At 41.1% G+C, this 25,962-nt stretch overlaps 1 protein-coding gene across 15 annotated transcripts in view; it reads left to right on the plus strand.

The window, feature by feature from the left end:
* NAALADL2 (N-acetylated alpha-linked acidic dipeptidase like 2) overlaps nt 1-25,962 on the plus strand; it is a 978,641-nt gene that overhangs the window by 199,304 nt on the left and 753,375 nt on the right. For 2 of the 15 annotated variants that reach the window (XM_075938000.1, XM_075937992.1), the window contains exon 3: nt 14,236-14,291. The exons of the other annotated variants lie outside the window; for them this stretch is intronic. The gene's annotated coding sequence lies outside the window, so the exon portion shown is untranslated. The remainder of the gene's footprint in view (nt 1-14,235; nt 14,292-25,962) is intronic. 15 annotated transcript variants of the gene reach the window in all.

The raw sequence follows: 25,962 nt of genomic DNA on the forward strand, positions 1-25,962 counted from the left end.
ATTCAACATTCCTGTGGTGGGAAGAACAACTCAGCAGTCCAGCACCCTGGCATTTAATTTCAAAAAGGGGAATTACAAAAAAATGAGGAGGTTTGTTAAACAGAAATTAAAAGGCACAGTGACTAGAGCCAAATCCCTGAAAGCTGCATGGAAACTTTTTAAAGACACCATAATAGAGGCCCAACTTAAATGTATACCCCAAATTAAAAAACATAGCAAGAGACCTAAAAAAGAGTCACCGTGGCTTCACCACCATGTAAAAGAAGCAGTGAGGGACAAAAAGGTATCTTTTAAGAAGTGGAAGTCCAATCCTAGTGAGATAAATAGAAGAGAACATAAACACTGTCAAATCAAGTGTAAAAATGTAATAAGAAAAGCGAAAAAAGATTTTGAGGAACAGCTAGCCAAAAACTCATAAAGAAATAAAATGTTTTTTAAGTACATTAGAAGCAGGAAGCCTGCTAAAAAACCTGTGGGTCCCCTAGATGATAGAGCTAAAAAAGGAGCAATCAAGGACGATAAAGCCATTGTGGAGAAACTAAATGATTTCTTTGCTTCAGTCTTCACAGCTGAGGACGTTAGGGAGATTCCTGAATCTTCACCGTCCTTTGTGGGTGATGAATCTGAGGAACTGTCCCGGATTGAAGTGTCATTAGAGGAGGTTTTGGAACAAATAGAAAAACTTAATGTTAACAAATCTCCGGGACCGGATGGCATTCATCCAAGGGTTCTCAAAGAACTCAAATGGGAAATTGCTGAGCTATTATCTGTGGTTTGTAACCTATCCTTTAAATCGGCTTCCGTACCTAATGACTGGAAGGTAGCCAACATGACACCAATATTTAAAAAGGGCTCTAGAGGCGATCCTGGCAATTACAGACCGGTAAGTCTAACTTCAGTACTGGGCAAATTAGTAGAAACAATAGTAAAGAGTAAAATTGTGAAGCATGTAGAAGAACATAATTTGTTGGACAAAAGTCAACATGGCTTCTGTAAAGGGAAATCCTGTCTTACTAATCTGTTAGAGTTCTTTGAAGGGGTTAACAAACATGCGGACAAGGGGGATCCAGTAGATATAGTATACTTGGATTTTCAGAAAGCCTTTGACAAGATCCCTCACCAAAGGCTCTTGTGTAAATTACATGGCCATGGGATAAGAGGGAAGGTCCTTTCTTGGATTGAGAACTGGCTAAAAGACAGGAAACAAAGGGTAGGAATAAATGGTAAATTTTCAGATTGGAGAGGGGTAACTAGTGGTGTATCCCAAGGGTCCGTCCTAGGACCAATCTTTTTCAACTTATTCATAAATGATCTGGAGAAAGGGGTAAGCAGTGAGGTAGTAAAGTTTGCAGATGATACAAAACTGTTTAGGATAGTCAAGACGGAAGCAGACTGTGAGGGACTCCAAGAAGATCTCACCAAACTGAGTGACTGGGCAACAAAATGGCAAATGAAATTTAATGTGGATAAGTGTAAAGTAATGCACATCGGGAGAAATAACCCCAACTATAGGTACAGTACGATGGGGGCTAATTTGGCTACAACAAATCAGGAAAGAGATCTTGGAGTTAGCGTGGACAGTTCTCTGAAAACTTCCACGCAGTGTGCAGCGGCGGTCAAAAAGGCAAATAGGATGCTAGGAATTATTAGGAAAGGGATAGAAAATAAGACCCAGAATATCTTACTGCCCCTGTATAAAACTATGGTACGCCCACATCTTGAATACTGTGTACAGATGTGGTCTCCTCACCTCAAAAAAGATATTTTGGCCTTGGAAAGGGTTCAGAAAAGGGCAACTAAAATGATTAGGGGTTTGGAACGGGTCCCATATGAGGAGAGGTTAAAGAGACTGGGACTTTTCAGTTTAGGAAAAAGGAGACTGAGGGGGGATATGATAGAGGTCTATAAAATCATGAGTGGTGTGGACAGGGCCGATAAAAAAAAGTTATTTATTAGTTCCCTAAATAGAAGAACTAGAGGACACCAAATGAAATTAACGGGGAGCAGGTTTAAAACTAATAAAAGAAAGTTCTTCTTCACACAGCGTGTAGTCAACCTGTGGAACTCCTTGCCAGAGGAGGCTGTGAAGGCTAGGACTATAATAGAGTTTAAAGAGAAGCTAGATAATTTCATGGAGGTTAGGTCCATAAAAGGCTATTAGCCAGGGGATAAAATGGTGTCCTTGGCCTCTGTTTGTCAGAGGCTGGAGAGAGATGGCAGGAGACAAATCACTTGATCATTGTCTTCGGTCCACCCTCTCTGGGGCACCTGGTGCTGGCCACTGTCGGTAGACAGGATACTGGGCTATATGGACCTTTGGTCTGACCCAGTACGACCATTCTTATGTTCTTATGTTCGGCATATGGCAGGAGACGGAGGCTCTTCTTAAGAGCAGGGTGCTGCAGTGTGGGGATGGGGAGAATGTGCAACATTCACAAGGATTTGCAGGAAAGGGGATAGAATGAACTCTGCCCAGCCTAAAATTCTGAAAAACCTCAGATCCACAGGAAGTGTGATGTCAGACAAATTGAGGACACTTTTTTGTTTTCTAACTCAAGAGTGCCTTAAGAATAATCTCATAGTTAAGAAACTCCTTGGCTAAGCTTCTATTTCTTTGTCTTCCTGCCACATTGTCCTCTAAGATTTGCTTAGGGGGTGCCTTGGGCTAGTATGTGTAAGAACATATGAATGGTCATTCTGGGTCAGACCAATGGTCCATCGTAGTCCATCATCCTGTCTCCCAAACATGGCTAGTGCCAGATATGTCAGAAGAAATGAACAAGACAAAGCAATTTATTGAGTTGTCCCAGCTTCCAGCAGTTAGAGGCTTAGCGCACCCAGATCAATGAATTGCATTCTTGACCACTTGGGTTAATAGCTACTGATGGACCTGTTCTCTACTTACCGGGTATCTACTTTTTTTTTAACCCAGTTATACTTTTGGCCTTAACATCCTCTGGCAATGCTTTCCATAGGTTGACTTGTGCAAATAAATACTTTCTTTTGTTTTTCTGCCTGCTGCCTATTCATTTCATTAGGTGACCCCTTATTCTTGTGTTATGTGAAATAGCACTTCCTTATTTACTTTCTTCACACAGTCATTCACAATCACAAATCATTTGTGATTTTATAGGCCTCAATCATATCACCTCCTTAAGTTATCTTTTATATAAGCTGAACTGTCTCAGTCTCTGAGAAAGTAACAGATTTTTTAGATAAAGGAAATGCACTGGATCTAATCTACTTCGACTTTAGTAAGGCATTTGATACTGTACCACATGGGGAATTATTGGTTAAATTGGATAAGATAGGGATTAATATGAAAGTTGAGAGGTGGATAAGCAACTGGTTAAAGGGGAGACTACAGCGGGTTATACTGAAAGGTGAACTGTCAAGTTGGAGGAATGTTACTAGCGGAGTTCCTCAGGGATCAGTTTTGGGGCCGATTTTATTTAATCTTTTTATTGCTGACCTTGGCACCAAAAGTGGAAGTGTCCTGATAAAATTTGCGGATGACATGAAGTTGGGAGGTATTGCCAATTCAGAAAAGGATTGGGATATTATACAAGGAGATCTGAATGACTATGTAAATTGGAGTGATAGCAATAGGATGAAATTTAATAGTGAGAAGTGTAAGGTTATGCATTTAGGGATTAATAACAAGAATTTTAGTTATAAGCTGGGGACACATCGGTTGGAAGTAACGGAGGAGGAGAAGAACCTTAGAGTCCTGGTTGATTATAGGATGACTATGAGCCGCCATTGTGACATGGCCGTGAAAAAGGCTAATACAATCTTGGGATGTATTAGGCGAGGTATTTCCAGTAGGGATAAGGAGGAGTTAGTGCCATTATACAAGGCATTGGTGAGACCCCATTTGGAATACTGTGTGCAGTTCTGGTCTCCCATGTTTCAGAAAGATGAATTCAAACTGGAACAGGTACAAAGAAGGGCCATTAGGATGATCCAAGGAATGGAAAACCTGTCTTACGAAATGAGACTGAAGGAGCTTGGCTTGTTTACCTTAACCAAAAGAAGGCTGAGGGGGAACATGATTGCTCTCTTTAAATACATTAGAGGGATAAATACCAGGGAGGGGGAGGAATTATTTAAGCTCAATACCAATGTGGACACAAGAACAAATAGATATAAGCTGGCTAGTAGGAAGTTTAGACTTGAGATTAGACAAAGGTTTCTAACCATTAGAGGAGTGAGGTTCTGGAACGGCCTTCCAAGGGAAGTAGTGGGGGCAAAAGATCTATCTGGCTTCAAGATTAAAGTAGATGGGTTTATGAAGGGGATGGTTTGATGTGATAACATGATCTTGGTAACTAATTGACCATTCATTATCAGTTGTAAATAGGTCAATGGAGGGATGATAGGAGTTACTATAGAGAACTTTCTGTGTGTCTGGCTGGTGAGTCTTGCCCACATGCTCAGGGTTTAGCTGATTGCCATATTTGGGGTCGGGAAGGAATTTTCCTCCAGGGTAGATTGGCGGAGGTCCTGGAAGTTTTTTGCCTTCCTCTGTAGCATGGGGTACAGATCACTTGCTGGAGGATTCTCTGCATCTTGGGGTCTTCAAACTATTTGAAGGCTTCAATATCTGAGATATAGGTGAGAGGATTATTTTAGGAGGGGGTGGGTGATATTCTGTGGCCTGCATTGTGCAGGGGGTCAGACTAGATGATCATAATGATCCCTTCTGACCTTAAAGTTTATGAGTCTGAGTCCTCATATGGAAGCTGTTCCATGCCTCTAATCATTTTGATTCTCTTTAGATCTTTTTCAATTCTGATATGTTTTTTCAGAAAGGGTGACCAGAGCTGTGCACAACATTCATGGTGAGCATATCAGGTATTTATACAGTGTTATTATTTTCTGTCTTATCATCTATTCCTTTCCTAATGGTCCCTAAAATACTGTTAGCTTTTTTTATTATTCTTATTTCCACTGCTCATTGAGTGGATGTTTTCAAAGAACTCTCCGTAATGGCTCCAAGATCATTCTTGAATGAACAGCTAATGTACACCCCCATCCTTTTGTATGTGTAGCTGGGATTATTTCCAATGTGCATTACTTTGCATTTATCAGCATTGAATCTCATTTTCCGTCTCATGTGGGATCTAGGGCAAATGAAAAGCAGCCCCTCTCCCACACATTTCAGGAAAGGACATCAGACAAGAAGTTGGGACCTGAAAGGATGCCCTATGCATCTAAATCTAGAAATGTTGTATAGATTCTACCTGGACCTGCTTGTCTTAGAAACATATGGGATCCATACATTGGGTCCACAGGTTGAACCTCCCTGATCCGGCAACCTCAGGACCTGAACAGTCCTGGACCAGGGAGTTTGCTGGAAGAGGAGAGTCAATGTTCCTGTGCTGGCTTCCCTGCTGCTGGTTCCTCTCCCTCAGGCTCCCAAGACAGGGGCTCCCTGCCCTGTGAATGCTGCCCCTCGCTGCCGCCAGGGTTCCCTGGGGCTTCCAGCCAGGACTACCTGGCTGCTGCCACCAGGGTTCCCCTGCTGAGCCGCCCTGCTGCCACCAACCTGGCTGCCTCCAGAGTTTCCCCAGGGTTCCCTGGATGGGGCTACCTGGCTGACACCAACTCCACTGCTGCTGCCGCTGAGGGATTCCCTGCTGGGGCTGGGACTCCCCAGCTACTTCCTGGCCCCATTGCCACCAGGCCTTCCCCAGATCAGCTGTTGCTGGCCCAGCTGGGACTCCCTAGCCACCACGGATGTTGTCGGACCAAAGAAACCTGGGTTTGGGAGGTTCTACCTATAGTAACAAAGTCTTGATTGAACAGATTGGTACAGGGCTAAATTATAATCCCTTTTACTGAGGCAATTTAAGTGTGCTGGAACCTAATCTAAAATCCATGGAAGTCTATGGGAATTTGATCGGATTTTTGTATGGAGATTGTTCATGAGAATATTTATTTTCATGTAAAAATCTACCTCTAATTTACCTCAGCCTCTCATCCTGATAATTTTATCTATGGCTATTTCTGCAAATCTTCCCTGACAGTCAAATAGTTTCCTGACTTCTAAAACTATTCTAACTTTTGCATAAAGTATTCTGCATTTTTTATGTATGGAAGAGTTGCTGCTCCCTCCTCTGTAATGCAACCACATTACAATAAGACTGTTATCCCTGCTTTTCACCTGAAAATTACAGCTGCATCATATCATATATAAAATTCATGACTTATGATAAATATAATTTAAGTTATGAACACAGCAAATCTAGTGGAAATGGTCAATAAAATATACCTGCTGGGTTCTCACTGCTTATCATATACTGTGGGTATATTTGAATGTATTGGTGTGGTTCAATATGTACAGAGCTTAAGCCTTTAACTTTATCCAAGCATATAAATATCACTAGTGAATTCATACTGATTAAAGAAAAAAGCTTGTTTACTAATTTCTTCCAGATGAGTCAAACAGTTTTTTTCATTGATTGATATATTTCTTCTATAACCTTCATCCACAGGCTATCTTCAGTTGATTACAGCATTTCTGTGTTTCCCTTACATGCTTGCCAGTGATTCAACATTAAAAGTTTTATTGTTACAGCAAGTTACTACGTGCGTGCCGATTTTCACTGCCAATTCCTGTTTTTTCACTCCATGAATCCTGGCAAGTGTCTTTGATCCACATTCTTTTGCAGGTTTTTCCTTCGGCATGTGCTATTTAGTATGTACAGTGGTAGTGAGAATGGAGGAGTGTGTATGTTCAAACTGGCCCCTGCCTGTGGGACGCCCATTCTCTGCTTCAGAAGATGCCTCGGTTGATTCTCTGCTGGAATTATTTATATATAATGGAATTCATAAAAGCTGTGATACCTATTTTATAGTACTCTGTTTCCTTTATATGTTATACTGGAAGTATAACTAAGCTAGAGGGAGAGGTAGATATGTTGGAGGGTAGGGATAGGTTCCAGAGTGACCTAGACAAATTGGAGGATTGGGCCAAAAAAATCTCATGGGGTTCAACCAGGACAAATGCAGAGTCCTGCACTACTACTTCATCATCATCATCATCATCATCATCCATGGGCTCCACGCCCATTGGTCCAATGCTTCCCTCACTATTTCTTTCCATCTTTCTCTGTCTAGTGCAGAGTGGCCTAGTTTCTGTAGAGTAGCTTCGCACCAATCTACTGTATCATCTACCCATTTTCTGTGGGGTCTGCCTTTCCTCTTGGGATGGAAGAATCCCAAGCATTGTTACAGGCTGGGAATCAACTGGCTAAGTAGCAATTTAGCAGAAAAGGACCTGGGAATTGCTGTGGAGGAGAAGTTGGGTATGAGTCTACGGTATGACCTTGTAGCCAAGAAGTCCAATGGCACATTAAGTGCATTAGGAAGAACATTTCCAGCAGATATAGAGACATTATTACTCCCCTTGATTCGGCTCTGGTGAGCCCACATCTGGAGTATTGTGTCCAGTTCTGGGCCCTCCACTATAGAAAGGATGTGATGCATTGGAGAGGGTTCAGCAGAGGGCACATTATTGATTAGGGGGCTGGAGCACATAACCCATGAGGAGAGGCTGAGGGATTGGGGCTTATTTAGTCTGCAGAAGAGAAGAGTGAGGGGGGATTTGATAGCAGCCTTCAACTTCCTGAAGGGAGGTTCCAAAGAGGATGTTGAGAGGCTGTTCTCAGTAGTGACAGATGACAGAACAAGAAGCAATGGTCTCAAGTTACAGTGGGGGTGGCATAGGTTGGATATTAAGAAAACTATTTCACAAAGAAGGTGGTGAAGCACTGGAAAGGGTTATCTAGGGAGGTGGTAGAATCTCCATCCCTAGAGGTTTTAAATCTTGGCTTGACAAAGCCCTCACTGGGATGATTTAGTTGGGAATGGTCCTGCTTTGGCAGGGGGCTGGACTCGATGACCTCCTGAGGTCTCTTCTAGTCCTAGGATTCTTTGATTTGATGAAGTCTTTTGCATAACCAGCTGAGTGCTACAGAATTGCTAAGGCAAGTGACTCTGACTCATTTTCATCTTCTCTTAACAATCCTAAATTTCACCCCAGAGCTGTCTGAGTTTCAATGAGTGAAGTTAGTCCTTGCTGCTTGCCTTAGTGGTGAATTCCCACTCATGTGAACAAAAATCTGTTGCATGTGGTTAGAAAAATATCATCCTGAAATGTTTGTTAAATGCATGGAGTGCAACTGCACAAAATTTACCCCTGTGGGTTCTATTGCATTGAATTCTGAGCATCTGTTATATTACATAGTAGTAAAGTAATGAACTTAGTAATGAAAGTAATGAACATTGTGTGTCATCACAAAGACACGAGATTAGTTAAAAACAAGACAAGACCAGGGAAATAAGCCTCTATCTGTGCTGGCCAGACAACATGATGCCCTTCCCAGTTCTCAGCACTGTGCAGAGGCTCTGTTGGCGATTTAAAGGGCTTGGGCTCTGGCTGCTGCTGCCAAGGTAGCAGAGGCCTAGAACCTCAGGCCCTTTTAAATCAACAGGACCCAGGGCAACTATACTAATGTTTCTTAAATTGTGTTCCGTGGCACACCAGTGTGCCGCAGAGAACAACAGAATTCAAAATGGCTGCCCTTAAAGAGGCAGGTGACCATTTTTTTTGTTTTTGCTCAATAACTTCCCCCCCAATCCTTTTTCCTCAATAAATTTCCTCCCTTCCCCTCCTGTCGTCCCCTCTCCCCCCCCCCCCAACCTTTTTTTTCCTCCTTGCTCAACAAAAGATCCTTGGTGTTCCCCCATTAAAAAATATTATTGTTTGGTGTTCTTTGGTCTGAAAAAGTTTAAGAAACACTGAACTATACCCTCCATCCTCCACTCCCTGGTGGCAGCCCGGGTCATGGCCATGTCCTCTGCTTAAAAATATAGTTCAGGATTTCATAGCAAAGGTGAGGATTTAGCCACATATTTTAATGGCAGCTGTGCCCCTCAGTGAATAAATGTGACATTTGATATGGGACGTGTGTGTGGGGGGGGGGGGAGAACACACAACAAAAGCAGAGAGATCATAAGCAAACAGTCTTAATGCTATCTTGTGACAAATCCCTTAACCCCTGTGCACTGCATGGATGGGAAGGATAAAGGATTAACTGATCAAAAAGCTAAAAAAGGAGCAATATAGTTGAGGATGATAAATGCAAACAGTTACAGCAGTGTCTGTCAGGGGTGTGAAGACTCATGGATTGCACATAGGGTTCTGTGGAAGAACATGCTGGATATATCTTTCTTCTCCTCCTGCTCCCCCAAAAGAGAGGCTTCTGCCCTAAACCTCATGAGTGAGCTTGAGTTTGGTTGTTGGGGGCCACTACTTCACAGCTTAGTGGACACATCTGTTTTTCTTGGTTTCATTAGATGTGACCCTCTTGACTGGATTGCTTTGTTAGGCTGTTCAACTGTCAGCAGTGCACTTTTAAAGCATGATTGACATTATCAGATATTTATAAAGCAAATTGTATTTTTCCCTAAACTTCATGGATCTGAGTTTGTAGCCTCAAACTGAACAGGAAATAAGAAATGTTCAGTTCCTGTGCTTTTATAAAATGTTAGCTTTGAATTTAAACTTAGCAGAGTATGGAAGTGTCTATTGTCCCCTGCCATGGAAAAGGGGGAATAACTTAACATTTTGTAACCCTGACCCATGTGAGCTCCACCTTTTACCAGCTACAAGTGTGCTACAACTTTTTAATGGCTAAAACAAGGTTTTCTGCCAAACATGTTGACATATGATTACTTGATTTTTGCAGTAGTATGGATGGTTCTCTGCTGTTTATATCAAGTAAGATGTTAGTAGAGGTGCCCCTGTGGCTTAATATTTCCTGGTGGTTAATAGTCTGTGAATTTCTGTGTATGTAGTTTGGGAAAATTCTTTACATTGATTCTACCACCTTGGGGGAGATTTTGAAATATAGTTAGGCTGTTAACTTCCATTTGTACATTTTTGAAAATATTCTCCCCTGTCTCTTACAGGAAAGAGCTGTTTTATGCACTCATCTTAAGAATGGGTGTATTGATTTAACTGAGATTATCAAAATTTACTTACTGTTTGGAGTCAGAATATTTTATAGCCTTTTCTGTAAATTGGCTAGGAGCATTTCCTTACATACCCCTCTCTCTGTGTACATTTTTTCAAATAGCTAGCATTCATTGCCCTGTATTATTAATCTGTTGTAAATAAAATATGTCTACTGAACTGTTAATGAATATTGCTGAATTTCACGTAGAGAAAGTGACGTGAGTGGTCACGATTAAGCAAATCGCCCCCTTCCTTTGGGTTCGCTAGGACTGTGCAGAACTCTGGTCTGCTCCCTTGCTTACCTGGGAAGTCGTCAATAAATTTAGACCAAATACCAATTTGTGTCTTAATCAATAAGCATAACTTTATTGACGTTGCCACTTAATGAATAACAGAGTTAAAAGATAACAGCTAAGAATTAAAAGAAAATGAATAAAAAAAGAAAAATACAAAAAGCAAATTGTTTCTGCTAGCGTGATTACAAGGATACTTAGTGACGTCAGCTAACTCGTTATCTAGTTTTTTAATTTCTTCTAGATTAATTTTTAAAAGAACTGCAACTGTGAGGATCCTTGATCTTGATAAGCCCTAAGATTATTTTGTTTTTCTTGATTTTTTTTTTTTAGAGTCTTTTTGTTAGGTTTTTAGACTGTTAGACTTTTTGACGCTTTTTGTTAGGTTTTTCAGAGTCTTTTGTTAAGTTTTTTGACTCACCCGATCAGGTGTAGCAGCATCTCTCTCCTGGCCAGGTAGAGGACGACGAATACTGTTACGATGCCTGCCTCGGTATGGACCTCCTGCCTTTTGTCTTTAGAGAGCAGCATGTGAGTTCAGTTTCCAGAATGAGTTGTAGATGATGAGGTACCCACAGTTGTTACTGCAGGGTAATTATGGCCTGATCTCTCATTGTCTATTCAGTTCTGTGGTTCATTTGAGATGCAAAAAAAAATTTTCTCTTAAGGGCTAGCGAATTAGCTGAGGATCTTATAAGTAGCTGCAAACATTTTTTTTGTCTTAGACCAAATTTGGTGTGTTGCTTAAGAGCTAGTGAATGAGATGAAGCTCTTGTAATTAGATTCAAGGAATTTTTTTCTCTTACACCAAATTTGGTGGGTTGCTGAAGAACTAGACACTCAGATGAGGATTTTTACTCTTACAAATTTTACTGCTTATCCTAAATTATCATGTTTCCTAACACATTTCCTAATACACTCCTTCTTAACAGCAAAAAGACAATTCATGCAGTCTGTGGTTAGGATACTTCCTCTTAAACATAGCTGTCTGTGCTTTTTCTATAACTTAATTTTAAAGAGCTGCTAAGCATACATGACAGAAAGATTCTGAGAGTGAGTTTGAGCTTTTGGGAGTTTACCTCACAATTCTGAACACAAGGCACTGTATCATGACTGAAGTGTTTTTGTGGATTTCAAGAAAAAATTGCAAAGTGAGCATATTTTAAAATGGAAAGGTGACTGGGTTCTACAGATACTTGAACTGGAACCTTCTAAGCATTTCAGTTGTGACAATATATCTCTTTGGCTCCTCTTAACCTGAGGCGTGGCAGGAAAGGGAAATGTGACTTTGGTATGTTAAATTCTGATGAATCAGCTAATAAAATAGTCAATAGAATTTTCAGTGACTACTTGATTAGTTGACAAGGGGGAAGTTGGGGTGCTTGCTATGTCAGCTGTGCCTCTGCCTTTTAAATGTAGTAAGAGCCGCCCAGAGGTAGAAGAGCAGTGGAAAACACTGGGTGAGTAGAGACTCAAGCAGTCCCCACTCGCCCTAGGTTCTGGCTGTTGCGCTTCTGCCTTTGAAATGAAATTACATTTTCTGCTACATTTCAAAGGCAGAGACGCAGCAGTCAGGACCTGGTGCGAGCAGGGTTTCCCCACTGTGCCTCTGCCTCCCCTGCCCCCACGCAAAGATGGTGCTGGTGGAAACCGGCTTTTAAGCCGGCTCCTGCTTCCCCCATCAAAGAGAGGTAGCAAGGCGGGGGAGGAGCGAAGAGACAAGTCATACTCAACTAACCAGTAAGTAAATGCATATCAGGTAGTCAACTGGTCGACTAATCACTTACATCCCTAGTGTGGCTGCATAATCTTGGCTGGTGAGACTTTCCGTCTAAGCAGGGCAAACACTTTATTCCCCCCTCCCCCATCTGTATAGTAACAAATCCCCCCTCCCCCATCTGTATTGCATCAAAAACTAAACGTTCAGAACAAAACCCATAGCATACTAGATTCTGTTCAGTATCTTTATCCTCAATTATGATGGCATAGAGAGTACACTTACAAAGTTTGCAGATGATACCAAGCTGGGAGGGGTTGCAAGTGCTTTGGAGGATAGGGTCATAATTCAAAATGATCTGGAGAAATGGTCTGAGGTAAATACTATGACGTTCAATAAGGACAAATTCAAAGTACTCTACTTTTGAAGGAACAAATCAATTTCACACATACAGAATGGGAAATGACTGCCTCGGGAGGAGTATTGCAGAAAGGGATCTAGGGGTCATTGTGGTCAAGTCCAATATGTGTCAACACTGTTACACTGTTGTTAAAAAAAAGTTAACCTAATTCTGGGATGCATTTACAGGAGTATTGTAAGCAAGACATGAGAAGTAATTCTTCCTCTCTAATCTGCACTGATTAGGACTCAACTAGAGTATTGCATCCAGTTCTGGGCACCACGTTTCAGGAAAGATGTGGAGAAATTGGAGAAGGTCCAGAGAAGAGTAACAAAATGATGAAAGGTCTAGAAAACGTGATCTGTGATGGAAGAAAGAAAAAAAATAGGTTTTAGTTTCGAATACAGGAGAGTCAGAGGGGACATAATTGCTTTCAAGTACCTAGTAGGGTGTTACAAGGATGAGGGGAAACATTGTTCTCCTTGACCCCTGAGGATAGGACAAGAAGCAATGGGCTTCAATTTCAGCAATGGAAGTTTAGTTTGGGCATTAGGAAAAATTCTTAACTGTCAGACTGGTTAAACACTGGAATAAATTGCCCAGAGACGTTATGGAATCTCCATCATTGGAAATTTTTAAGAGCAGGCTAGAAAAATATCTATCAAGGATGATCTAGATGGTGCTTGGTCCTTCAGTCCCCTGCCCTCACGGGATTTGCTGACTTCTTAAGGTCCCTTTGAGTTCTAGTATTCTATGATTTTACTATTCCTTTTAGCTTTGCCATAGGTGGAGGGTGCTGGGGATGCTGCTGCAACTACTGGCTTGAAATAGTTTACTCTTTGGTTCAATTGCTTTCTGCATCCACACTATACAGATTGTCCTTGCATCTTTGGCTGTTTGATCGCAGCTACTGTCTGAGGGTATGTCTACACTACCCTCCTAGTTCGAACTAGGAGGGTAACGTAGGCATACCGCACTTGCAAATGAAGCCCGGGATTTGAATTTCCCGGGCTTCATTTGCATAAGCGGGGAGCCGCCATTTTTAAAACCCCGCTGGTTCGAACCCCGTGCAGCGCGGCTACACGGGGCACGAAGTAGGTAGTTCGAACTAGGCTTCCTAGTTCGAACTACCGTTACTCCTCATTTCACGAGGAGTAATGGTAGTTCGAACTAGGAAGCCTAGTTCAAACTGCCTAGTTCGTGCCCCGTGTAGCCGCGCTGCACGGGGTTCGAACCAGCGGGGTTTTAAAAATGGCGGCTCCCCGCTTATGCAAATGAAGCCCGGGAAATTCAAATCCCGGGCTTCATTTGCAAGTGCGGTATGCCTACATTACCCCGCTAGTTCGAACTAGCGGGGTAGTGTAGACATACCCTCAGAGATCAGCCGCTCCAGTCCATACAATGGGTGTCTGTAGTAAAGGAACTGGAGGAGTCTGAGGAGTTCAGGTAGTGTAAGGGGATAATCTGAGCAGGGCACAACAGAACTATCAGTTTGGGAGAGTGCACCGGGTGACCTGGTCTCTAAGTGGCTCTAGGAACTTTCCTTCCACGAGGCACCACAAGCCCCATTATCTGGAGTTCTTAGCAGGGAAGGGATTTGGTTTGAAGTGGAACCACTAAAGTGCTCCAATGTTGTGATGGAAACCCTAGCCTAGTGGAAGCCACAAAAGTAGCCATTATGTTAGTGGGAATGAGGAGTGAACTGGAGAAAGTGACCGTGACATTCTGTTGTATTCCCTGTGTGATGAAATTATTTTCACATCTTCGAAGACAGAACTTCTTTGTCTATGTTTTCTAGCCACCTGTCTCCACCTGGCCTTTTCTGGGAATCTCCTCCTGTCTCTCATTTCACACGTAAGTCATTGCACCATGCAGTGTGTCCGTTTCTCCAGCTGCAAAACATTGTTAAATAAAAGGCCCCCTCCCTGATACTTGCTTTGAGATCTATGAATAAAGAGAATGAGGAATCCCTACAGGAGTTTATTGTGTGAGAACTTCTGTTAGAGCAGATGGCTGTTTTACCTCTTACTGCAGGATCGGGGAGTCACAGAATGTTGCAGGACTTCCTTTCTGAAAATGAAGTGACAATGCACCCAGTACCATGGTCTTTAAATATCGTTAGTAATGAAAGAGGTCACCAGAAGTTTTTAATTTCCAGTTCAAGGGAATACGATAAATCTTCCAATACAGAGGGGAGTGGGAAAAGAGTTGATATTCTTGTTTACTGAAGAGGCCGGTGAAACACTTTCCTAGAAGGAAAGACAATTAAAAATGTTGTGGGCATACCTGAGAGTAGAATTTAACCCAATGCTAATTCTGTTCTCTTTTGTAAATGCAGTGTAACTGTTTAGCATGTTGGCATGACATGGGATCAGAATTAACTATTACTATAGTACACATTTGACTTTCTTTGGTAGTTGGGAGTAAATTTTTCCCCCTGGAATTGAAACATGGAGCTGCTGCTGTTAATCACAGCTCCATGGTGTTTCATTGCAAGCATGCCATTGTGAAAAGGGAAAGGCTACAGGGGATGGGTAGACCTAATGGATTTATAAATACAGGGAACCACCAACCTTTTCCTTTTCCATCCTCTCTTTTCTACAGAGTAGGATTTCAACAACTGCAGAAGCTGCATTACTTTTCACAGTGAGAGCAACTCCTGCAGTCTGTGGCTCATTTATTCAGGCTTTGACTTATGAATATTTAACCCACTGTAAATTATTTCACAGTAATAATCATCAGACCCCAGCATCTCAGTAGGAGTGATTCTCTAAACATACAAGGAACCATATAGGGATATGCAGGCTCAGACTCTAAAGGGGCTAGAGTAAGTTTACTTTGTAATCATGAATGCTCCTCCACCAAGGTTACCATATGCAGGTAGATAACAGAGCACTCTATATTTTCCTCCTCAGTATAGTGTGTGTGTGTGTGTATCTAATTGTCGGTTGTTGTCATGACTACTGCTAACTGTATATTGTGTTCAGCACTGGCTTGTGTGCTATATGTTATCTTGGGCAGTCTATTTTTGAGGAAAATTTTAATTGATCTTAATAGTTTTTGCATTTTTAAAATTATAATGGGAAACAGAACCCAATTTTTGGGGGGGTAGGGAATTGAAACATATTTACGTAGACATTTCTATTGATGAATGTCATTGTAAATACAGTTTCCTGCTTCTCAAACTTACATACAGTAGTATGGAAACAAGAGCCCCATAACCTACATCTAATGTTAATGTTCAATTTTGCAATAAGCATTAAACTCAGAGCAGGGAAATAAAAATCAGGAAACAATTCTGAGTATTGCATTTAATCTGACTCTCTTATTTAAAGCACAAGTTGGAAGGAAATGGCAATCTACAGGAAGCATAAAATGCTGCTAACCAGCAGCAGCACTTAGTGACTTGCTAACACTGTATGTTACTTCTAATTACTCTTGTACTTTGTCATTGTTTAACACAATCCGTTCTAATTGGCCAGATTTTTTTGTTAGATTATAGTAGGGTATGGCTATGTTTTTACTGATACTGTTCTGGTTTTGTTGTGAACATCCCAATCTTTTCTTGCATCATTAAATCTTAAATTAGACTCTGTTAATAAGCATATTTTATTAATATTATCAAAAGATTAGAATACACCCAGCTGACTCAAATTGCACTGTGTAGGAATCTCCAGCATCTCTCTCTCTTTCAGGCTTAGCAGTTCCTTTGGGTCATCCGATCGAGTGAGGCTTTGCTTTTAATTAAATGCTCTTTGTTTAAAAGGTATGACTAATAAATGTCAAGTGGGCATCTTTGTGTCTGTTTTAGGATGAAAAATATGTAGGTTTGAAGGCTGTTAGTGTTAGAACTATTGCAGAGCTGCTCTCAGTTCAAAATCCTAAACATAAAATTACAACTAAAACTGAAAAATTGTTAGAACATTTGGTGGCATCTGTCATATAGTGAAATTCATGATATTTATTGTAATTAAACTGCCTATGAACCATTTCTTTTGCTTAAATGCTAAACTGTCATTCTAAAACTCTTATACATCTTGTTTCATGCTAAGTGAGGGTCGGTATTAATTGATCCCAGAAAATGGGTGAGGATTTGTTGAACAAAGTTTTTTTTTTTTTTTTTCCTCCAAATAGGCAAGTTACTAGAAGGTTGTCAGTAAGAACTAGGCCATATGCACTTGACAAATGGCTTGTTTAGTATTTAGTCCTAGATTAGATATATCTCTGTTGCACTTAATTTTTTTAATAACTTGGTGATTATATGTATTATAAAGTTAAAAAATGAGCAAGCCGCTCTTGTTAATATTTTAACCCATAGCAGATTCCACTGTAAATTAAGTAAGTGATTTTCCATCTTATGTTATTACCTGCCATTGAAAAAATAATGGACAGTAGACTTGCCCACATAATAAGTTCCAAAGAACATTAATGAGGGGAACTCAAATACAGGTTGGACCCCCTTTATCCAGCACCCTTGAGTCCTGGCTGGTCCCGAACAAGGGAATTTGCTGGATCAGGAGAGGTCCCCTGTTACCAGCCTCCCAGGCACCCACTTACTCTGCTTCTGGTCCCAGCTGGCCCCCACTGCCTTCAGCCAGATGCGCTGCCGGCCCTGGCTAGACCCCTGAGTTCTGGAACTCCCAGCTGCACCACCTGAGCGCCCTGCTGCAGGCTCCTACAGTGCCTAAGCCCCTGCCGTGCTACTGGAGCTCCCTGTGCTGGCCAGATCCCCTGCCATGGGGCTCCCCGCCACGGTGCAGGACTCCCCACCCTGCCTGTGCCCTCTACCACACTCCTGTCTGCGCCACCGGTGGCTGGTACAGAGCTGCTCCCCGTAACGATGTGCTACCTGTAGAACACTAGTTTATCCCTAAATAGCATATCGCTACAGGGAGCAGGTCTGTACAAACCACTGGAGCTACTCCTTACACTGCCCGAGCCCCCTGACGCAGGGTTCCAAGCCGCATCACTTAGGAATCATGTTTTGGAGGAATGAGCAGTTCTGAAATCTATAGGACCACTATATCCTGTAGGATATAAAAGCTGCATCGTTGAAGTAGTTCTCTATGTATTACTATGTTTAACTCTTCAACACTGTGCTAACAACAGTTGGCATTACACCTTAACTCAGTGGTCCCCAAACTTTTGGGGCTGCTGGGCACCAGGGGGGCGGGGCCACTCATGTGCCACATGTCCAGGGGCGGGGCCACTCACGCCACGTGCCTGGGGCAGGAGTCACCCGTGCGCCATGCGCCCAGGGTCAGCACCGCGCATGTGCCACACTCCCAGAGCAGGGGCCACCCATGTGCCACGCGCCCAGGGCCGGCACTACGCATGTGCAGCGCGCCCGGGGCAGGGGCCATCCATGTGCTGCACGCCCAGGGTTGGCACTAAGCATGTTCCACGCATCCGGGTTAGGGGCCGCCCACGCACCCGAGGCTGGCACCGCGCATGCTCCGCGCGCCTGGGGCAGGCCCAGCCCAGATCATTCAGCGGGCGCACACAAATGCCCTGGCGGGAGCCATGGCACTCACAGGCACCGCGTTGGGGACCACTGCCTTAACTCCACTAAGATACCTCATTAGTAACTAGATTTTTGTGGTCAGCGTTACGATGATACTATGCCCTTTCATGTCTTGCTCAGAAGAAGCAGACATCTATGTTTTCAGAAGCAAAAAAACTAGAGAACCCTCAGATCACTGTCTCTCCAGATATCTTGTTGAGAGAGCATTCTTGATTCTTTATCATTTGTCTGGGATATGGAAGCATATTTTTTTTTAAAGAAAAACAACCCTATCTATAATACCGGTAACCCTATAATATCCTATATTTTAGTTTTGCAACTGGTGTTCTCCTCCCCGAGTTCCCAACTACTAAGTGATTAGTATTAAAACAGATTGAGTGTGTCTTGCTGGTGACCTGCAACTACATGCCGATTAACACATGATGTTTTAAAGCAGAAACCACAATTTTCCATGGAAGTTTAGACTGAAATAATTGTGGATTAAAGGATTTCAGAAAATTATTTTAGCAGGATATAAAATCCTGGAATCTACCAAGGTCTCATTTGCTTAGTTCAACTTGATATCAGTGGGAGTATTGGCTGCTTAACGGCAGAAAGATAAAGTTTGTATGGCCATAAGGATGGCTTGATGTGTGATGTGAACTTCTAATGTCAAAACAATATTAATTATTCAGCAGATGTAGGGTATGGCAGACATCTATGACTGAGTCTAGAAATTATAATCATTATAGGAGGAGGACCATTCTGAAGTAACAGCCTACATTTTAGCTGCTTTAATGGAGAAGACCAATAGATCCTGTTTCTCACCTTTTTAAAATTGCTTCTTTCTGCATACATATTTCCTAGGCCATCCTTTAATTGCATTTGTGTTTTCATTAATGAATTTTGACTAGTGTGACCATTTCTTCTAGTTATCTCCCACTTTATACTTAAAAGGAGAGATGCATATCTGCTTTTTAATAGGTTAGCTGACTTGCAATCTACTTTAGGATCTAACACAGCAATAATTACGCTAAGGGGGGATTATCAATATTTTGTGCAGAAATAGTGATTTCTTAACAAAATATGAGAAGAAATGTGTAAAGAAAAAGAGAGATCTTGCAGTATATAAACAAAAACATTATATAAAATCCAGTATGAAAATAGCAAAATTAAACTGACCATTACTTCAGTTGAAGTTGCACTAAATTGCCTTTGTATGCAGCTTCCTTATCGCCATCATAGGTTATAGTATGTTTTTATATGCAGTTTTTCTGAAGAGAATCTAGTTTATCTGGAAAGGTAGTGAGGTATTCCCAGCTGAAACCTTTGCTTTTGGAACAGTCTGAGAAAGCATGAAAGTGATTATCAAATCTCTCTTGCTGTGCTATTGAACTTCTTTGAAGCTTGTTTGCACCTCTCCATTTCAGTGCAACATAGTATTTACTTTGATTGCACACAGATTATATTAAAAGATAGATTTGAAAATGTCAAGCACTCAAACATTAGAAAATGGCAGAATTAAGATTGCTGCGCAGCTGTAATTTGGCTTCTTCCTGTGCATGCATGACAATTTTGCCTTTAATCACATAACATGCTAATTTTCTCATATAACTCTTGGCTCTCTCAATGGTCAGGATTGAAAGTGTTACGGATTGAGCACCACTCAGTGTTTTGTTATCCTAATTGTTTAATGTTTGACCTCATGCTTTATGAACTGTAAACCATTCAAACCTAGTTCTGATTTCAGAACTGTTTATTTCCTTATATCTTCTGAGTGCTTCACAAACTTCAATTTATTTTCACAAGTCTCCTTTAAGATGAAGTGATAATATTGTCCATTTTTTAGAGGGGGAACTGTGGTGTCATAATTTTGGATTTCCAAAATTAAATGCATAGGACATGATTTTTCAAAGTATTTAGCATCATATGACATTTTATATACTAAGGAGAGTTGTGCTTTGAACTTCAGTTGCAGCTTTGAGAGCTCAGACCCCAGAGTCTCAAATGGAAATGAGACCACAGGGTGTCAAATTAAGCACCCAGAAAAATAGCCATAGTTAATGACTTCCTATTGCGGTGTTTAGATGCTGCTTGTATTTATTAGAACTGAGAGCATTGGCTGTTGGGAGTCTGGAAGCACAGGAAACAGGAAGGAGGTGGGAGAAGATTGGCAGGGGCTGAGTGAGCGCTACTGAGGGATGCAACAGCTTTGTAAAGAGGCTCCACTTTTGGTAAATAAAGTCCTGATGAAGTTTGTTAATATCTTGCTTGTATGATACAACACCTGTACAAAAAATGGCATATATGGTTTGCCTGTCACTTCTGAGGTGGAAGCAGGTTACCTCAGTTTTCCAGGGCAGAATTCAAATATCTGAACCATAATATCCTCCCCCTCCCCCCCCCGTAACCACCTGATTAATTCACTACACATCTTGCAGCTTCCTCAACAGATGAGGCTGGTGTTCTTCTGACAACAGCCTCCTTAAGTGCATAACAGTGATTTATCCCCTGAGCATTCTCATGCCCAGAACTGAATGAACCGGGGCTCCTTTGGTTTATGGTTATGTAATTAGACTTGATCATAAATGCATATGGACAAAAGGGCTGAATTAGGGTGGCATGGGGAATCTGAATTCTGGCATTTCCTGTTTTTTTTTTTTTTTTTTTTTGAGTGCTTGACTTTCCAATCTTAATTATATTTTAACATAATTTTTGTGTGTAGTTTCCTAGGCTTTTAGAAAAGAAAACTGAAACCCCAGAAATTCTCTTATGTAAATCATATAACAACACCCACATAGTTCCATCAATAGAGTTGGAATCATAAGATTTACCACACAGGACTTTGCCACTTGATCTGATGCACAAACTGATAGCACAGCATTCTTCATGTGGACCATCACAATAGGGGGATGAGACACACATTTTATTTGCAAAGTCGAGAGTTTAGAATGTCGAGAGTTTAGAATCTTGGGTTGTAATCTAGGTTCTGGGGAGAAGCGCTGACTAGTGGTCTGAGACTCCTCTGCCCATTGTCCACCAAGCTTGACGTGTTTTATCCTGTCCCCTCTAGCTCACGTCTTTCCTCCTCTTTTCCCTTGCCATCTTTTCGTAGCAGTCTCTGTAGTCTCCTTTTTTTGGTGTCTTTGCTCCATCCTAGACTCTTCATCACCTCCTTGTCTCACTACTCTTTTCCAGCCAGTCTCAATCTCCCACATATTCTCCACAGGCTGCTTGTCCTAGTCTGTTGCTTCTGCTATTGGCTTTCCACCTAGAGGTCGGATTTTTGTTCACTTTGCATTTCAGACAACTCTTTTTTCTTCCATGATGCCTGGGTACCAGCAGAAGGGAAATTGAGAAGACAAGAGTGTGTTTTTCTTGTTCTCAGTTTCTCTGCTCAGTACCACAGTGGCATGAAGCAAGTGCAGGGAAATTTTTGCTCATGTCCTGCAGTGCTGAGTTGGAGCATACTCGTTGCAAATAGAATTTCTGGCGGGTTTAGCTGCCAAGGTCTAACGTCTCTGATGAACATGTGCAAATTCAGATTTTTCATAGGCATTATAATCAATTGGGATAGTCCTTCACAGGGATGCAAAAGGTCTATCCCTGACTCACGGGTGATCACCTTGCTAATCTTGAAGTTCATGCTTCAAAACATGGAAGTGCTAGTGTTTCTCAAAGAAATTGTTATAAGCTTGTAACAATGTCAAAATAGTATATGAAGCAAAATACAGGACAATGTAGCACTTTAAAGACTAACAAGATGGTTTATTAGATGATGAGCTTTCGTGGGCCAGACCCACTTCCTCAGATCAAATAATGGAAGAAAACAGTCACAACCATATATACCAAAGGATACAATTTTAAAAAAATGAACACACACGAAAAGGACAAATCACATTACAGAACAGAAGGGGGATGGGGGGGGGGGGGGGGGGAAGGAAGGTGAATGCCAGTGAGTTAATGATATTAGAGGTGGGGAAGGGGAAATGTCTGTGAGTTAATAGTATTAGAGGTGATAATTGGGGAAGCTATCTTTGTAATGTGTAAGATAGTTGGGGTCTTTATTAAGTCCGGTGCGGAGGGTGTCGAATTTTAGCATGAATGACAGTTCAGAGTATATATCCTTTATTTTAGCAACACCTGAACCATATTTGTTGAAACTTAAACACAATAAAAAAATATAAGAAGGGTGCTTGAGGCAGGCACCCAGAATAGAAAGAATCAAGATTTCAACCTGCACAGTTAAAAGTTGGCAAAATTATAAGTAACTGGAAACAGGTTTCCAAATGGGAGATGTTGGACAACCTTAAATATAGACTGTGCTACTACCTCTTCCTATTGAACTATAGGAAAACCAGTGGCTCTGTTTTCCATGTTAATATACTGAAATGATCAGTTCAGTTACTTACCACCAAAGCTCAAAATTAGCATTAGTAGGTCACTTTACTATTTTTCAAGGTCTGATGCTGAGCTTATGTTTATTTTTAATACACACTTAATATTTAAATAAACACTTGTTTAAACTCCTCGCCCCCGCCCAATAAAAACTCCAAGCATTTATTTCTCTACTGAATTAGTATGATATATCATTTCACTTTACCTGACCCCTCCCACCCCCGCAGGAATTAATATTTTTCTATATATTTCTTCCTTTTGTTCTTTTAAAAGAAGATCTAAACAATGATCTGGTTCTCCTAAAGATTAAAAACAATTTCCATATCAGAAATAAACAACTAGTCACCAAAACTGGACACATGTCGTTTTCTAAATGGATGATTCTGAAATAATTAATTGATTCAATCATATGCATATAATCTGGTTTTTAGATGTGTTCTGATTTTTGCATGTTTACCAGGGATGTTTTTTGGACATGATCTTTTAATCAAATTTCAAATATGTCAATGTTGTACAACCAACATTAATCAGTTTGGCATCAGTTCATTCCATGCTGGAGGCTGAAAATGATCTCTAAAAGCTCTTTGCCTGCCTAACATAAATAACACCTGAAACATTTCTCAGGTTGTTTTTGTTACCTGGAAAAATAAGGGGTATCTACATGTACGTCTAAAGCAGGTCTGCTCATTTGCAAAAACTAGCTTTTTGGTTGTATTTACAAGAAAAGTCTCCACAAAAATAACCTTTCTTCTAACAGTATTTTTTTTAAAGAGGGCCAAGCATCTGGGTTTGTAGTCTTCTGTGTTGCTTCTTTCTGAAGGAGACTGATAATCTCCTATGAATGTATTCACTAACAGCCTCAAATCAATCAATCAATTCTTTGCAGTGTTCATAAATAATAATTATTTGCTCTTTTCACTGTGGTGCTTAAGGCTATGTCTACACAGCAGTGTTATTTCGGAATAATGTCAGTTATTCTGAAATAACGTCGTGCGCATCTACACAGCAAACCTGTTATTTCAAAATGAATTCAAAATATAGGGCTTCTTCCTCCGACTTCTGTAAACCTCATTTCATGAGGAGTAAGGAAAGTCAGGGAAGAGTGCTCTATTTCAAAATAACTGCTGTGTAGACAGCGCCAAAAGTAAACAATAAGCTATTTGACTTAAGCTATGCAATTAGCTTAAGCATAGCATAGCTTATTCCAATGTGCTAGACACTGTACATACCCTGCTCACTAAAAGGCAACCTGTGACCCAAAGAGTTAACAATCTAAATGCATGACAAGAGGGAAAAAAAGAGAGAAAGAAGCAGCACAAGGGGAGAGTGCAAGTTAACAGTGAGACTGCTATGATTAGCATAATAAGCAGGAGACACAGCCCACTGGCTCACTTGTATTGTCAAGTAGTGTGTAGGCATTGTAGCAGAGGTTAATGGAGGTTAATGTGATAGCTTTGCCAACTTTATAGGGTGCTTCTCCCCAGCAGAAGAGGTAGCTTGGGAGAAATCCCATTGAAGTGGAGAAGCATGTTCAGTGGATACGGTAGCACTCTGAGATTAGCAAGGTTATGCTCTCTTTTGGTTTATAAGATGCTTGAAGCAGATGTACACAATGTGGGGGAAAGATGCTAGGTGTGCCCTTGTCAGAAGGAAAAGGATAGACCTTCACTCTCTGCATCACCTATCACTTCCTCAAGCAAATGCTTTGGCATTTCATCCTTGCTGTGAGAGAGGCTCAGAGAGGTAGCCGTGTTGGTCTGTAGCTGTAAAAAATGAGGATGCATGTCCATGCATCTGTGGTTTTGAGCCACGAAAGCTTATGCCCAAATAAATCGGTTAGTCTTTAAGGGGCCACAGGACTCCTTGTTGTTTGTGCAAAAAGGGGTTTTGTTTTGTTGTTCAGATATTCTGCAGGCTTCACTGAGTCTGAGCCCTACTCCTGCTCACAGCGGACAGTTTGTGATTAAAGCTAAAAAATGGCATAATTAAGAGCACAGACCTGTATCACCATTGCCTGCTCCTTATGAATAAGGAGGGTGGTTATGTGTTTTAAAGTTTATTACCGAGGACTGGTAGAACACTGAGTTCTTAGTAAGATCTTGTGCTAGAGCTATGTAAAACAGAGCATACAGCAAAAGACCCACGGTTCTAGTAAGTAACAATTGCCCATGGTAAATTTTCATTGTTTCGGGAGGAAGATGTATTCATTCATTTGAAGGCTGTACTAATCTTAAATCAACTAACGCCTTTATACCTTCCATTTTAGCTTTTTATATAACATTTTGATATAGACTTTGCCAACCTCTCTTTCTCCGGAAGGGTCAGAATTCCTTTCCTTAAACTGGACTAATTGGTCTATTAGTACATTCTAGCACTAGGCGTTCTCTTCAAGGGAAACCTGCCTTCCTCTTTGGTTCTCTGGTATCTTTAAAGGGTCAGCCTGGAATCCCACTCCACCAAGAAGCCCTACTTGTAAATACGGACCACTTCAGTGACCCATTACTTTACTCTGATTCAGTCGGAACTAGGAAGCCAAACACTGTCTACCACTGAGCTGTACGTGTGTAATGTCAAATTCTTTGTGGAGCTGATGCCTGAAAATGCATTACAAGAACATCTACATTTTGTAACAAAGGCGCACTCTTCCCTCTATTGTTGCAAGATTAGAGTTTCTTGCACTGCTCTGTGGGGTACAAATTCCAGTGACTTTTAAACCTTTAAGGGGAGATTCTCTGGAAGAAAATCAACTGAAAAGGTAGTTTGTCTCATGCATTTTCAGCTCCATGTGTCCTGAACACAATGTAGAGTGGAATGTAATAAACCCTAATGGAACCGTAGCATTGGGAACATTGTCTGTCTGTGCGTTTAGAATACACTATGTGAAGCAGCCTATTGTGTGGATTATACAGATGGTTTTATTGGTCTTCATCACGTGGTGAAAAGTAGGTTTTCATGGTTATATATGTAAAATGAAAATTTACATAGATCCCAACACCACTATTTCTAGTGTTATATGAATATTCTCCTATAGTTATACTTTGAACCACATGGAATGCTGTTCAAAAGAGACCCCATTATGTTTACATCTTCTGGCCTTTGACTTAAAGCAGATATTCTTTGTATAGAGGTATATACTAAACTGATAAGCAGGTAGATCAAAAAATGCCAAAAATCAAAGCATTTTAAGCTGCCAGTTTGCTTTCTGACTTTGCAATTAAACTTTTGGTAGCAAGTAAATTTTTGCAGCGGTAAGAACATTTTGTAACTTACTTAAAGACTTCTCATGGCCTCATATGATTTCCTGAAATTAATTAATTATTGATTTTAGTTCAATTTGAGAGTATTGTGAGGGCTAAGGGATTTGACAGATACTTTAAATACCTAAATTTCCAGACAGACTGGTATAATAAAAATCTGTGACCATTAGCTCTTCTGTCTTTACAATGTGATTTTTCAAGCGTTAAATTTGTTTAGTTCATATTGGCCTGGTTTTTATAGTACTGTGGCAGGGTCAGGCCAGGGAGCTGCTGCGGGGGGGGGCGGGGGGGGAAGGCATCCCTAAAGGGTAAAAAAAATAACCCTATAAGTAGAAGCAAAGAGCTGCAGGCCAATTAGATGCAGCTG

This window comes from Pelodiscus sinensis, chromosome 10 (genome assembly GCF_049634645.1).
Source record: "Pelodiscus sinensis isolate JC-2024 chromosome 10, ASM4963464v1, whole genome shotgun sequence".
Taxonomy (NCBI): Eukaryota; Metazoa; Chordata; order Testudines; family Trionychidae; genus Pelodiscus; species Pelodiscus sinensis.